This window comes from Triturus cristatus, chromosome 11 (genome assembly GCF_964204655.1).
Source record: "Triturus cristatus chromosome 11, aTriCri1.1, whole genome shotgun sequence".
In the NCBI taxonomy this organism is placed as follows: Eukaryota; Metazoa; Chordata; class Amphibia; order Caudata; family Salamandridae; genus Triturus; species Triturus cristatus.
In genome coordinates, this window is record NC_140594.1 from 656,961,057 (window position 1) to 656,977,972 (window position 16,916).

Consider the following 16,916-nt stretch of genomic DNA (forward strand, 5'->3'; position numbering starts at 1 on the left):
ATCACATGTACTTAAGAGGCGGGGACCGGACTGTGTTTTATTCCTTTCACCGTCAGCCTCTGAGGAAGAAATTGATTTTCGAAACGCGTCAGGCAGCGGTGTTCGGCTGCGAAAGAAATCGGCTGTCCGGTGTCCTCCATACCTATTAAATGAGAGTTCAAGCTTGGAGCTCTGTGTTGTCTTTTCGAGTGCCTCTCGAGTCGTGAGACACAAGCATGAGCGTTGATCTATGGTGGCAGTCCAGCCACTGAGAGAGCACCACCCCAAAACAAAGGGGGCCACGAGGGATTGTATTTACTATCTCCCATCATGTGGAGCGGCAACACTGGATTTAGGAGGAGCCCGCACGCTGAGACCCATCTGCGGGTTTGAAATGTGGCAGCAGAACATTCAAAGCACTTCCAAGGGAACGCATTTCCCACCAGGACTCCAACTCCCATAAGTACTTGCGCAGTATCATTATGAACAGCCCATTGGAGGGCGCGCAATCACATGTACTTAAGAGGCGGGGACCGGACTGTGTTTTATTCCTTTCACCGTCAGCCTCTGAGGAAGAAATTGATTTTCGAAACGCGTCAGGCAGCGGTGTTCAGCTGCGAAAGAAATCGGCTGTCAGGCGTCCTCCATACCTATTAAATGAGAGTTCAAGCTTGGAGCTCTGTGTTGTCTTTTTGAGTGCCTCTCGAGTCGTGAGACACAAGCAGGAGCGTTGATCTATGGTGGCAGTCCAGCCACTGAGAGAGCACCACCCCAAAACAAAGGGGGCCACGAGGGATTGTATTTACTATCTCCCATCATGTGGAGCGGCAACACTGGATTTAGGAGGAGCCCGCACGCTGAGACCCATCTGCGGGTTTGAAATGTGTCAGCAGAACATTCAAAGCACTTCCAAGGGAACGCATTTCCCACCAGGACTCCAACTCCCATAAGTACTTGCGCAGTATCATTATGAACAGCCCATTGGAGGGCGCGCAATCACATGTACTTAAGAGGCGGGGACCGGACTGTGTTTTATTCCTTTCACCGTCAGCCTCTGAGGAAGAAATTGATTTTCGAAACGCGTCAGGCAGCAGTGTTCGGCTGCGAAAGAAATCGGCTGTCCGGCGTCCTCCATACCTATTAAATGAGAGTTCAAGCTTGGAGCTCTGTGTTGTCTTTTCGAGTGCCTCTCGAGTGGTGAGACACAAGCAGGAGCGTTGATATATATATATATATATAATCTGCTGGCGGTCGCCAGTAGATAGTTATAGTAAGGACCTATTTTCCATAGGAAATCCACATCATTCTATTCCCAATAAGTCTGGTGCCGGTTGACGAATCCTCACGAAATTTTCCAAACTTTTGGCCAGCTCCGCTCCGCTCCGCTCCTACCCTGAAAGTTTTGCAGTGATTCGTCAAGCGGGTGCCGAGAAAAAAGGGGGGGGTCCCAAAACGTGTTTTCCCCATGCAATTTCCCATAGGATCTGTTGTCGCAGCTACAGCCCGAACCGCTGAACGGAATGACACCAAATTTGGCAAAGAGGTAGTCCTCCGTTCGGACTCGTGCCTTTTGCATATATGGTGTGAATCTGTTCAGTAGTTCCTGAGAAAATTAGGGTAAAAAAGTTAGTGATATCTATGGCCGCGGAGAATCCGCGGACCGTACCCGCACCGTAAGCGCACCCTCCCCGAACCGAGCGCACACCCTCCCGATCGCGCGCTGAATGCTAATTGGCTGTTGAGTGTCTCTCTACATTCGAAACCAGGAACTGTTGGCAGCCATTTTCTGCCTCGGTAGAAGCGAGGCTGAAGAAGCAAGGGGAAAAAGTGTGTAAAACATATAAAGGGGGCAGAGTGGAAATACTCTGACCCTCTAGAGGTGCTTAGGGGGTCCCAGAAGGACCCTCTGGGGCCCCCTTTTAAAAAAATAATAAAAACGGCGAAATGCGCGCACGGTGCGCGCATCCTATCGCATTGGATGCACGGATTCTCTCGCGGTGGGTGCGGTGATCCACAAACATGGCAAAACAATATATAAAATAAAGTTTTGCACATATAGTTAAAAAAATATTTTGAAAAATATAAAAAATGTGTTTGAAAAACCCATTAAGTTCAAATAGTATTTTTTATTTTTTTAAAGAATTAATTGAAAAAATACATTTAAAGATGGTGATAAAAAAGTATTTTTAAAAAAATGTAATTAATGAAATGACACACTGAATTTGAAAAATATAGAAATCCAATCAAAATCGTTAAACATGATATCTTCAGAGATAAGTTATAGATAGGAATTAGCATTTAAAAAACCTTTGAAATTCACTGAAAAAACCATAGGTTTCATGCACGTTATAGTTAGGAATTGGCATTTAAAAAACCTTTGAAATTCTCTGAAAAAAACCATAGGTTTCAGGCACGTTATAGTTAGGAATTGGCATTTAAAAAACCTTAGAAATTCACTGAAAAAACCATAGGTTTCAGGGGCGTTATAGTTAGCTGGACATTTCCCTCGTACAAAACCCTAGAAATTCCCCTGTTATAGTTAGTTCAGCTAACTATAACTCGCGCCCCCGCAATGCACTGCTGATGACGTCACATATTACATCACTCATGACATGGTCAGTGACATCACTGATGACATCACTGATGACATCTCAAATGACATCACTGATGACATCACTGATGACATCATCCATGTGATAAATTACTGCATCTTCTCACACCCTAATTTAAACGTTGATACACGAACTCAAAATTTCAGACGTCCATTCTCAAAACCATAGATACTCCAATACCAATAACTACATACCCACTTATTAACTCTTAGGTCTACATACACCTCCACTCATTCACATTTACAGTCACTCATACTTACAGTCACTCCGTACAAGACTATCATATGCATTTATACACCTACATAGACACTCACACACCACCAATCATCCATAGAGGTACTGTCACACCTAGTCAGTCATGCAAATAATTAATCACACTCCCATTTACTCACCTATGCAGTTATACACACTCAAGTTCACTTACTCATAAAAATAGTACCACATTCTTATGCTCTTATACAATCTTTGATACAAGCACACACTCATCCATACAGCCACTCTCACAATCACATACTCTCACATATACCCACTTATATACTCTTACACGCATATATACTGCCTTTCACATATGTAGTTAGTCAGAAATGTACCACTGAGATATACATTCAATCCCTAACACACCCATACATACACTCACTCAACCATACAGTTCATCACAGAGGCACTCTTAAAACCATGCACCCATAGAATCACCCACTCACACATCTATGCACAGAGTCACACACAGCCTACCCACACAAACACTCAGGTACCCATACAGATACTCAGACAACCAATCGATAACCCATATAGACACTCATATAGCTATTCACAAAACCATGCAGCCACTTATACACCAACAGACAGAAACATACAGACATTCACACAGTTTAGTCACTAGTCTGCAGTAAGATACATTTAATGACTCACTTATAGAGTCAGTTACGCACCTAGAAAATCATCCATTCACACACTTGCACACCCACTTATTTTTCAACAAGCCTTTCCCTATATATATTAAACATATTAAAACTGATCAGAAACACATACTCAATGGATGATGTCATCAGTGATGTCATCAGTGATGTCATTTGAGATGTCATCAGTGATGTCATCAGTGATGTCACTGACCATGTCATGAGTGATGTAATATGTGACGTCATCAGCAGTGCATTGCGGGGGCGCGAGTTATAGTTAGCTGAACTAACTATAACAGGGGAATTTCTAGGGTTTTGTACGAGGGAAATGTCCAGCTAACTATAACGCCCCTGAAACCTATGGTTTTTTCAGTGAATATATATATATATTCACTGAAAAAACCATAGGTTTCATGCACGTTATAGTTAGGAATTGGCATTTAAAAAACCTTTGAAATTCACTGAAAAAACCAAAGGTTTCATGGGCGTTATAGTTAGGAATTGGCATTTAAAAAACCTTAGAAATTTACTGAAAAAACCATAGGTTTCAGGGGCGTTATAGTTATCTGGACATTTCCCTCGTACAAAACCCTAGAAATTCCCCTGTTTTAGTTAGTTCAGCTAACTATATCTCACGCCCCCGCAATGCACTGCTGATGACGTCACATATTACATCACTCATGACATGGTCAGTGACATCACTGATGACCAATAATGACATCTGAAATGACATAACTGATGACATCACTGATGACGTCATCCAGTGACTGTGTGTTTCTGTAAAGTTTAAATATGTTTAATATATATAGGGAATAACCTATGGAAGAATGAGTGGGTGTATAAGTGTGTGAATGGATGATTTAGTGGGCGCGTGACTGACTCTATAAGTGAGTCATTAAACATATCTTACTGCAGACTAGTGACTAAACTGTGTGAATGTCTGTATCTGTCTGTCTGTTGGTGTATAAGCGGCTGCATGGTTTTGTGAATAGCTATAGGAGTGTCTATATGGGTTATCGATTGGTTGTCTGAGTATCTGTATGGGTGCCTGAGTGTTTGTGTGGGTAGGCTGTGTGTGACTCTGTGCATAGATGTGTGAGTGGGTGAATCTATGGGTGCATGGTTTTAAGAATGCCTCTGTGATGGACTACATGGGTGGGTGAGTGTGTGTATGGTTGTGTTAGTGATTGAATGTATATCTCAGTGGTACATGTATCAGTAACTACATATGTGAAACGCAATGTATATGTGTGTAAGAGTATATAACTATATGTGAGAGTGTGTGATTGCGGGAGTGGCTGTATGGATGAGTGTGTGCTTATATTAGTAATTGTATAAGAGCGTCAGAATTTGTTAGTATTTTTATAAGTGAACTTTAGTGTGTTTAACTGTATAGGTGAGTAAATTGGACTGTGTTTAATTATTTGCACGACTGACTAGGTGTGTCAGTACCTCAATGGATGATTGGCGGTGTGTGAGTATCTATATAGGTGTATAAATGCATATGATAGTCTTGTACGGAGTGACTGTAAGTATGAGTGACTGTACAGGTGAATGAGTGGAGGTGTATGTAGACCTAAGAGTTAATGAGTGGGTATATAGTTATTGGTATTGGAGCATCTATGGTTTTGAAAATGGCCGTCTGAAATTTTGAGTCAGTGTATCAAAGGTTATATTAGGGTGTGAGAAGATGCACTAATTTATCACATGGATGATGTCATCAGTGATGTCATTTGAGATGTCATCAGTGAGGTCATCAGTGATGTCACTGACCATGTCATGAGTGATGTAATATGTGATGTCATCAGCAGTGCATTGCGGGGGAGTGAGTTATAGTTAGCTGAACTAACTATAACGGGAATTTCTAGGGTTTTGTATGAGGGAAATGTCCAGCTAACTATAATTTCTAAGGTTTTTTAAATGCCAATCCCTAACTATAATGCCCCTGAAACCTTTGGTTTTTCCAGTGAATTTCAAAGGTTTTTTAAATGCCAATTCCTAACTATAACGTGCATGAAACCTATGGTTTTTTCAGTGAATTTCAAACGTTTTTTAAATGCTAATTCCTATCTATAACTTATCTCTAAAGATATCATGTTTAATGATTTTGATTGGATTTCTATATTTTTGAAATTCAGTGTGTCAATTTCATTAATTATGTTTTTTTAAAAAATACTTTTTTATCACCATTTATTAAACTTATTTTTTCAATTAATTCTTTTAAAAATTAAAAAATATTATTTGAATTTAATGGGTTTTTCAAACATATTTTTTTATATTTTTCAAAATATTTTTTTAATTATATGTTCAAAACTTTATTTTTTATATTTTTTGCCATGTTTTTGGATTCGTGCACCCAACGCGAGAGAATCCATGCACCCAACGCGTTAGGATGCGTGCACCCTGCGCACATTTTGCGTTTTTTTATTTTTTGAAAGGGGGCCCCAGGGGGTCCTTCTGGGACCCCCTAAGCACCTCTAGAGGGTCACAGTATTTTCACTCTGCCCCCTTTATATGTTTTACACACTTATTCCCCTTGCTTCTTCAGCCTCGCTTCTACCGAGGCAGAAAATGGCCACCAACAGTTCCTGGTTTCGAATGTAGATAGACACTCGACAGCCAATTAACATTCAGCGCGCGATCGGGAGGGTGCGCTCTCGGTTCGGGGAGGGTGCGCTCAGGGTGCGCATAGGGTGCGCGGATCCTTCCTGGCCATAGATATATATGTACTTTTAACTCTAATTTTCTCAGGAACTACTGAACAGATTCACACCATTTATGCACAAGGCACAAGTCTGAACTGAGGACTACCTCTTTGACAAATTTGGTGTCATTCCGTTCAGCGGTTCGGGCTGTAGCTGCGACAACAGATCCTATGGGAAATTGCATGGGGAAAATGTGTTTTGGGACCCCACTTTTTCTCGGCCCCCTCTTGACGAATAACCATGAAACTTTCAGGGTAGGAGCGGAGCGGAGCTAGCCAAACGTTTGGAAAATTTCGCGAAGATTCGTCAAACAGCGCCAAAGTTTTTCCCAATAAAATGTTGCAGATTACCTATGGAAAATAGGTCCTAACTATAACTATCTACTGGCGACCGCCAGTAGATTTTATATATATATATATATATATATAACACGCTCTGTGGGGTGTACAAAAGATGAGCAGCACTCGAGTCACAGACTGCTTTCCCCCAGTAAAAGACTTTAATGGTGAGAGAGTACAATCCAGTATTCTATAAGCAGCTGACCGCCGCCTGACGCGTTTCGAGAATAACTCTTTATCAAAGGCAGCTGCGGTCAAAGGCGGGCATTGCGGGCTGCAGAGTCCTTTTCTGCTTTATCGTGGGTCCTGATTGGACCGCTCTGAATGAGGCCTCACGTTGCATGCTGGAATCTGCAGTCCATGATATGTCCACAGATGGATGTCCCCCGTATGCTCACTTCAACATTTCAAGCTCAGGATGAGCCCCGGAATGTACTGCTGCATCAATCCAAAGTCCGCGCTCCACAGCGAGTCCCGTATCATCGGGGCTCCGTGGCCCCCTGCTTCTGGGGTGGTGCTAGCTCGACGGCAGGACGACCGTCTGATAAATCACGCTCTGTGGGGTGTCCAAAAGATGAGCAGCACTCGAGTCACAGACTGCTTTCCCCCAGTAAAAGACTTTAATGGTGAGAGAGTACAATCCAGTATTCTATAAGCAGCTGACCGCCGCCTGACGCGTTTCGAGAATAACTCTTTATCAAAGGCAGCTGCGGTCAAAGGCGGGCATTGCGGGCTGCAGAGTCCTTTTCTGCTCTATCGTGGGTCCTGATTGGACCGCTCTGAATGAGGCCTCACGTTGCATGCTGGAATCTGCAGTCCATGATATGTCCACAGATGGATGTCCCCCGTATGCTCACTGCAACATTTCAAGCTCAGGATGAGCCCCGGAATGTACTGCTGCATCAATCCAAAGTCCGCGCTCCACAGTGAGTCCCGTATCATCGGGGCTCCGTGGCCCCCTGCTTCTGGGGTGGTGCTAGCTCGACGGCAGGACGACCGTCTGATAAATCACGCTCTGTGGGGTGTCCAAAAGATGAGCAGCACTCGAGTCACAGACTGCTTTCCCCCAGTAAAAGACTTTAATGGTGAGAGAGTACAATCCAGTATTCTATAAGCAGCTGACCGCCGCCTGACGCGTTTCGAGAATAACTCTTTATCAAAGGCAGCTGCGGTCAAAGGCGGGCATTGCGGGCTGCAGAGTCCTTATCTGCTCTATCGTGGATCCTGATTGGACCGCTCTGAATGAGGCCTCACGTTGCATGCTGGAATCTGCAGTCCATGATATGTCCACAGATGGATGTCCCCCGTATGCTCACTGCAACATTTCAAGCTCAGGATGAGCCCCGGAATGTACTGCTGCATCAATCCAAAGTCCGCGCTCCACAGCGAGTCCCGTATCATCGGGGCTCCGTGGCCCCCTGCTTCTGGGGTGGTGCTAGCTCGACGGCAGGACGACCGTCTGATAAATCACGCTCTGTGGGGTGTCCAAAAGATGAGCAGCACTCGAGTCACAGACTGCTTTCCCCCAGTAAAAGACTTTAATGGTGAGAGAGTACAATCCAGTATTCTATAAGCAGCTGACCACCGCCTGACGCGTTTCGAGAATAACTCTTTATCAAAGGCAGCTGCGGTCAAAGGCGGGCATTGCGGGCTGCAGAGTCCTTTTCTGCTCTATCGTGGGTCCTGATTGGACCACTCTGAATGAGGCCTCACGTTGCATGCTGGAATCTGCAGTCCATGATATGTCCACAGATGGATGTCCCCCGTATGCTCACTGCAACATTTCAAGCTCAGGATGAGCCCCGGAATGTACTGCTGCATCAATCCAAAGTCCGCGCTCCATCATGGACTGCAGATTCCAGCATGCAACGTGAGGCCTCATTCAGAGCGGTCCAATCAGGACCCACTATAGAGTAGAAAAGGACTCTGCAGCCCGCAATGCCCGCCTTTGACCGCAGCTGCCTTTGATAAAGAGTTATTCTCGAAACGCGTCAGGCGGCGGTCAGCTGCTTATAGAATACTGGATTGTACTCTCTCACCATTAAAGTCTTTTACTGGGGGAAAGCAGTCTGTGACTCGAGTGCTGCTCATCTTTTGGACACCCCACAGAGCGTGATTTATCAGACGGTCGTCCTGCCGTCGAGCTAGCACCACCCCAGAAGCAGGGGGCCACGGAGCCCCGATGATACGGGACTCGCTGTGGAGAGCGGACTTTGGATTGATGCAGCAGTACATTCCGGGGCTCATCCTGAGCTTGAAATGTTGCAGTGAGCATACGGAGGACATCCATCTGTGGACATATCATGGACTGCAGATTCCAGCATGCAACGTGAGGCCTCATTCAGAGCGGTCCAATCAGGACCCACGATAGAGCAGAAAAGGACTCTGCAGCCCGCAATGCCCGCCTTTGACCGCAGCTGCCTTTGATAAAGAGTTATTCTCGAAACGCGTCAGGCGGCGGTCAGCTGCTTATAGAATACTGGATTGTACTCTCTCACCATTAAAGTCTTTTATTGGGGGAAAGCAGTCTGTGACTCGAGTGCTGCTCATCTTTTGGACACCCCACAGAGTGTGATTTATCAGACGGTCGTCCTGCCGTCGAGCTAGCACCACCCCAGAAGCAGGGGGCCACGGAGCCCCGATGATACGGGACTCGCTGTGGAGCGCGGACTTTGGATTGATGCAGCAGTACATTCCGGGGCTCATCCTGAGCTTGAAATGTTGCAGTGAGCATACGGGGGACATCCATCTGTGGACATATCATGGACTGCAGATTCCAGCATGCAACGTGAGGCCTCATTCAGAGCGGTCCAATCAGGACCCACGATAGAGCAGAAAAGGACCCTGCAGCCCGCAATGCCCGCCTTTGACCGCAGCTGCCTTTGATAAAGAGTTATTCTCGAAACGCGTCAGGCGGCGGTCAGCTGCTTATAGAATACTGGATTGTACTCTCTCACCATTAAAGTCTTTTACTGGGGGAAAGCAGTCTGTGACTCGAGTGCTGCTCATCTTTTGGACACCCCACAGAGCGTGATTTATCAGACGGTCGTCCTGCCGTCGAGCTAGCACCACCCCAGAAGCAGGGGGCCACGGAGCCCCGATGATACGGGACTCGCTGTGGAGCGCGGACTTTGGATTGATGCAGCAGTACATTCCGGGGCTCATCCTGAGCTTGAAATGTTGCAGTGAGCATACGGGGGACATCCATCTGTGGACATATCATGGACTGCAGATTCCAGCATGCAATGTGAGGCCTCATTCAGAGCAGTCCAATCAGGACCCACGAAAGAGGAGAAAAGGACTCTGCAGCCGCAATGCCCGCCTTTGACCGCAGCTGCCTTTGATAAAGAGTTATTCTCGAAACGCGTCAGGCGGCGGTCAGCTGCTTATAGAATACTGGATTGTACTCTCTCACCATTAAAGTCTTTTACTGGGGGAAAGCAGTCTGTGACTCGAGTGCTGCTCATCTTTTGGACACCCCACAGAGCGTGATTTATCAGATGGTCGTCCTGCCGTCGAGCTAGCACCACCCCAGAAGCAGGGGGCCACGGAGCCCCGATGATACGGGACTCGCTGTGGAGCGCGGACTTTGGATTGATGCAGCAGTACATTCCGGGGCTCATCCTGAGCTTGAAATGTTGCAGTGAGCATACGGGGACATCCATCTGTGGACATATCATGGACTGCAGATTCCAGCATGCAACGTGAGGCCTCATTCAGAGCGGTCCAATCAGGACCCACGATAGAGCAGAAATGGACTCTGCAGCCTGCAATGCCCGCCTTTGACTGCAGCTGCCTTTGATAAAGAGTTATTCTCGAAACACGTCAGGCGGCGGTCAGCTGCTTATAGAATACTGGATTGTACTCTCTCACCATTAAAGTCTTTTACTGGGGGAAAGCGGTCTGTGACTCGAGTGCTGCTCATCTTTTGGACACCCCACAGAGCGTGATTTATCAGACGGTCGTCCTGCCGTCGAGCTAGCACCACCCCAGAAGCAGGGGGCCACGGAGCCCCGATGATACGGGACTCGCTGTGGAGCGCGAACTTTGGATTGATGCAGCAGTACATTCCGGGGCTCATCCTGAGCTTGAAATGTTGCAGTGAGCATACGGGGGAAATCCATCTGTGGACATATCATGGACTGCAGATTCCAGCATGCAACGTGAGGCCTCATTCAGAGCGGTCCAATCAGGACCCACGATAGAGCAGAAAAGGACTCTGCAGCCCGCAATGCCCGCCTTTGACCGCAGCTGCCTTTGATAAAGAGTTATTCTCGAAACGCGTCAGGCGGCGGTCAGCTGCTTATAGAATACTGGATTGTACTCTCTCACCATTAAAGTCTTTTACTGGGGGAAAGCAGTCTGTGACTCGAGTGCTGCTCATCTTTTGGACACCCCACAGAACGTGATATATATATATATATATATATATATAACATTTGACCCAAAAATCAGAGGTGGCTGCTAAAAGAAGAGAGAAGATATATACTCCTCATTTCCTTCATCAGAAATTTGTTTGTGTTTGACAAAGTTATGTCTTTCTAAAATGATGCTTGGCTCCTCAGTGAATTGTTTTCGTAACCTTTCTACAGCTTCCAAGTAAACATTCCATGGGTTATCCCCAGATTGACCATGCGGCCTTACTTCAAGAGGTAGATTATCAATAATTTGTTGAGCAGGTAACCCTAAACTGCCATACAAAAGCACTAACTTGTGTTCAGAAAACAAATTTCCAGTATCGATAGATACTAAATGGGTCTCAAATAAATGAAAACAATGTGCCCATTTTATGCTTGGTTTTCCAGGTGAAGTCAAGAAAGAAGAAGGCTGTGTGATCTGATGAGAAACAGCCATGTAGAAAGATTAAAATTAGATAAGGCATAGAATGTCAATATATAAAATCCAAAATGCAGTAATGTGAATAAAAGTACCTGCAATTTTCCAGATTCTGAAGCAGCGAGCTGAAGATTCACTTTGGGTGTGCATGCTGCAAAGCTTTTCACATTAAAGCATGTGATCTGCAATGTTGAATGAAATGTGATGAAAAGCTAGCAGTTGCTAGGATACTGTGGCGAAAAATGGCTGAGGCGGCCTTAGGGGTGTTGCTGTGCTGTTGGGATTGGCTATTTGTGCCCCTGGCCTTGACAGCAAATTTCATGAACCGCAAGGGATGATGGGGTGATGTGCGGTATGCGTAACAAAATTGTGCATGCGACGCAATGGTAGCAGCTGCTACGTGCGGGATAATCCTTAGAACTGCTATAAGTCCAAGGTGGGTGTGTTGGTGGGTGAAAAAGGTCCTCGACCGCCAGTAGTAATTTAAGATGAAGCGTGAAGCAGTTAAAAAACAGCTTTGTTCAATCCGCAGCTTCGCCCACCACAAGTAGCAACCGGTCAGCCCGGGTTACAGAATCAACCTGACTCTGCAACTGAAATCCCACTAGTCGGCAACTACTGTCACAGGCGCAATACACATACAATTTCAAGTCACAACAAAATGGAATACAAACATGTTATGGTGGTGTGTCTCGAGAAAAAGCTCACGAGAAGGAGAGTGAGCATGCCGCAAGACACACCACGGAAATACATAACCATACCACAAGCAGTTTTTGCTGTTTGTACCATTTCTGGAGTGGTGGAAGCTGCTTGGTTACAAGGAGTATACTCACGCAAGTGTCAGAGCTTGTTGCCCTAACCCATGCATGTTGTGTTTCCTAGAACCTTTGAGAAACGATCTACACTGACAATAAAGGGAAAGGGACCAAAGAGAGAAGGACAAAAGAATGGAGAGGCTGCAGGACAGCTATTACAATAATCTGAGGGGTCAGGAGAAGTTTAGGCCACGAAGAATGGCAACAACATCTATTTAGATCACTCCTTCTGGTTAGTTACCTTCCTAGATGATGATTGATAGGCTTATCTGATGAGATAGGATGATTTCCGATGACTTAACGTAATCAAAGGAGGGACTGATAGAGTGGAAGATTTGTATCCTACATGAGTTACCTGTTAGGAGTGCAATGTAATCATTTGTAGAACGCACTCACATAATATTCGATGTTATGAGAAAGTTAGATGTTAGAAGAAACACAAATCAACTAACATGTTCCTGTGAAAGTTAATGCAATCCAATGTAAGGCTCTGTAATTGTTGCTGAGAACTTATAATGACCATTGTAACCAATGTAACTCTTTTCTTAGGTCCCACTAATAAATGTGATATAATGATTTTTTAATAATTATAAATTCTTTCTTCGACTAATGACTTAGAGGCAAAATGTGTATTAATGTAGTCAATGAACTGCTCCTATCAAATGCTAATGACTGATGTGTTTACTAGCCTACATTGTATGGTGAATTTATTAATTTAGATTAACTCGTAGGCCTCGATTTGCAATACACATGGAGTGTCTTCGTTTCTGAAAATAATGTGAAAATTCGTAGAATGTTTCTGTCTCACATTTGCATTGCAATGGACAACGTTTACTAGGGAAGAGTGGGGGTATTGTATCATTGGACAAGGTTGCGGAATGAAGGAGTTACAGTTAGCTTGGTTGCAGGAGATAAGGTGGAGGGAGATGTTTTCACACGGGAGAAGGAAAGAAGACTACGGACAAGCTGCTACAGAGAGAGTTTGCGTGGAGAAGGTCGTGAAGGGAGACGACGTCATGGAAAAGTTTATGGCTGAGCCTGTTGTGAAGTCAATGAGGAGAAAAGTATTAAGGGATATTTGATTAATGCAACTTTCTGTATATGATGCCGTGTAGAGAGGGACAGTCAACCCTATTCCTGCTTGCCTTGATGACAGATAGGACCTGCCTGCTTGAGTGCTCTCTTCCTTTGGTTGTGTCTTTATGCCCAGACCCATCTTATGGCAAAGTGACGTCTTAGGAAGGCTTTGCCTCCTGACACCTTCTCCCTTTCTAACATCCTTTACTTGAGCCTTAACTTAGGGATGTCACTTTAGAGTTAGATTAAGGACTGTCAGAATTAAATGCTGTATACTAAAAAAGTGCCACTGCAAGGAGTAGTGAGCTTTTGTTTTCTAATCTTATGCATAATTGTCATTGAAATTCTTGTTCTTTCCATGCGCCACCGGGTGAACCTTTTCAGGAGGTTCCACATCCTCTTATTTCCCTTCTATTTCTATACTCTCATGCTGAGATTTGTGTATGTCCAACTATTTTTGAATTTGTAATAAAACTGACTAAACTTTGATTGGTTGTCGATTTGAGTTCTTGTGTAGCCGTGTCTGTTACACTGTATTTCAAGTGACTTGCGATCTTTTCTTCCCTCTACTCATTCATGCTGCTAAAAAGAACCATCGAGAATCCGACATTGGATTGAATTGAAAAGGTGCATGCAGCCTCCTTCAGTTTAGACACCATCCTCTCTATTGTCTTCACTATTATTGAAAAGTATTGCTGATGTTAGCTCCTTTCATAAGCTTTCAGTCGACAATCAAAGGCCCGCATGACCAATGGAGAATCCTGTACAACAAATACACGAGGATATTTAGGTACCGGAAAATCCACCCATCACACTGTAAAAATCATAATTTCTGAAAATAGATTCATGATGGAAGTGTCACAAGACATTTGAAGATCAATTTCTCCTTCACTGGCTTGTAGAAACTCTCCTTGGGGCTAGAAAAACTGTAATAAAAATCTAAAAGATATAAACAGACAGGGACTAAAACAATCCATTGAAAAAGATTAGCTTACATATGAAGAAAAATGTCCCAACAGATAAGGAGGCACTTCGTTTTTTCAGAAAATACATTAGGTATTGAAATCACTTACAAAATTTGGACAGTGCTAAAACTGGAAACAAATGTTGTAGATGGGATGTTATTAAGAACGGATCACATATCTTTAGAATTGTAAAAAAGAAACTCTAGAATACAGCTCACCACCTTTTTCAAAAGAAAAAGAGAAGCAACTGAGCTTGCACTGATTGTGCTATTTTTCCGAAATAATGATCACATGGGTGCCGATTCACAGAACTAATCTGAGACAAAATCCTAAACTTACTACTTTTGGTATTCACAGAAGGCATTTAGTAGTAGTAAAGTTAGTATTTTGTCTTAAGTTAGTATTTTGTCTTAAGTTAGGATTTTGTCTTAAATTAGTATTTTGTCTTAAATTAAGATTTTGTTTTAAATTATTAATTTGTTTTAAGTTAGGATTTTGTCTTAAATTATGATTTTGTCTTAAGTTTTGGTCTTAAGACAAAATCCTAATTTAAGACAAAATCCTAATTTAAGACAAAATACTAACTTTAAGACAAAATCCTAATTTAAGACAAAATCCTAACTTAAGACAAAATACTAATTTAAGACAAAATTCTAACTTAAGATAAAATACAAATTTAAGACAAAATTCTAACTCAAGACAAAATACTAACTTACGACAAAATACTAACTTTACTACTACTAAATGCCTTCTGTCAATACAAAAAGTTGTAAGTTTAGGATTTTGTCTCAGATTAGTTCTGTAAATCGGCCCCATGGTGTTTGCCTCACACATCTTTCATTTCCAAAAAGTGGAGAATATGCATGTTCTCTGCTTTTTAATATGTAAACACATTAGGAACAATTTGAAATATGTTTTTGCTATGTTTGCTCTGGTGGACATTCTTTTCACTTATCTACTGTTAGAGTAGCAGCACAAATGGTGCACATGCTATTTGATCTGATTTTGAGTACCAGTACATAGATTCTGTAATTACTGTCCATGGTTTTTGGGTCCACCATCTAAATTTACTGTGTTGGCCCTGGTTGCTCAAGAAAGTTCTATATTTCGAGAATGAAAAATTGATTTCATCATACAGCATCTTTCACATTGCCACTGTCAGACACTGTTTGAACATCACCTAACTCATCAAAGATCATATGAGAGCCACCTCCTTGTGAATCACATTACATATGTGAGAAATTGGTTTACTGGCTGAGGGGGGGGGGGGGGTGAAACCCTACTCAAGCGGGAACCCCAATCCCTGTCAGGGTGAAGAAAGTGGTCCGATTGGGGTCACCCGGGTCACTCAGGATCACCTCTCAGCCTTCCAAACCAAATGAGGAGTCAGTCAGACAGTAGAGAATACAAAACAATATCTATTTATTCAGGTACACTCAGAATGGAGCCTAGTCTGCCCAGTTGCTAGAAGTGCTGCAGAGGGACTGCCTTTAGCAAGTATAAAGATACATGATGTGCATTTCAGAACAAATGAAGGCATGCCCACTGTGGAAGTTTCCAAGCAGATGCAGCAAAACAGTGAAGTACAGAAAATAAGTTTTTGATTCTGAGGTCGAGCACACACTATCTATTACTCAAGGTCGCTCTGCCCATGACGGCCACTAGACAAGTGGGAGAAGGCCTCTATGTAGAGGGAAAGGTATGCGCTAATAAGAACAGTGTATTTATTAGTGAAGCAAAACTTAGCCTTGGAGAAACGCAACTCTACAGAGGCCCTTTCTCGGAAATAGCAAAGAATACATTTTGATTATAACTCAAAATGGCGCCTTCATAGAAAATTGCGCTGCCAATGCTAACATACATAGAACAATGCGTAAACATGAATCTTTCTATTCTAACAGACCCTCCTTTTAGCATGAGCTAAACATTTTTTTGTAATAGCAAAGAGCATATAAATCAATAAAACAGAAAGCAATCGGTAAACTTGTTGGGAGCACTCCTTGTTGTCAACATCAGAAAGATAGACCGTAAGGAGGAAAGAAGTCTTGAAAATGCCCACATCTATCTGCATGAGGTCATTGATCTCCTTTTGAACCATAATTGCAGCATTGGTGTCATGATTCGATATATTCCTCTTAGGAGTGAGAAGATTGTGCAATAAGAACAACAGAAGGGAAAGCATTGAACAAGGACACAGCAAGAGACCAGGATCACAATGCAATAAATCACCTTTTCAAAGATCCAACCCCAGCTGCCGAAAAGAGACCAACTCCAGTTCCCACTTTCCATTCCTTTAATATTTTCTAGGATGTCTAAAATGTTTACGGTAATATTCTTTTCCATATTTGTGATCCCAACTACACACTGGTCTCCTACTACTGCGCACACACCACCACTCTTAGCCAGGATGAAATCGACTGCATATCTAGTCTGCTCGGAATATATTTGCATACTTTCCAATTGGGTGGTGATGTCACGCAAAGCTGCTACTGTGGAGTTAGAAAATATTTGCAGCTTACATCTGAAATATTCTCTAGCTTTCTCACCCCTGGCCATAGTAGTACCACCAACTGTAATTATGGAGCAAAGAATGTATCCAAAAGTAATACCATTACTATAATTATTGACTTCGAGATCTGTCACTCCTTCACAGAATTTATTGGTCAATGTCCTTTTAACCCATCTTACTTTAG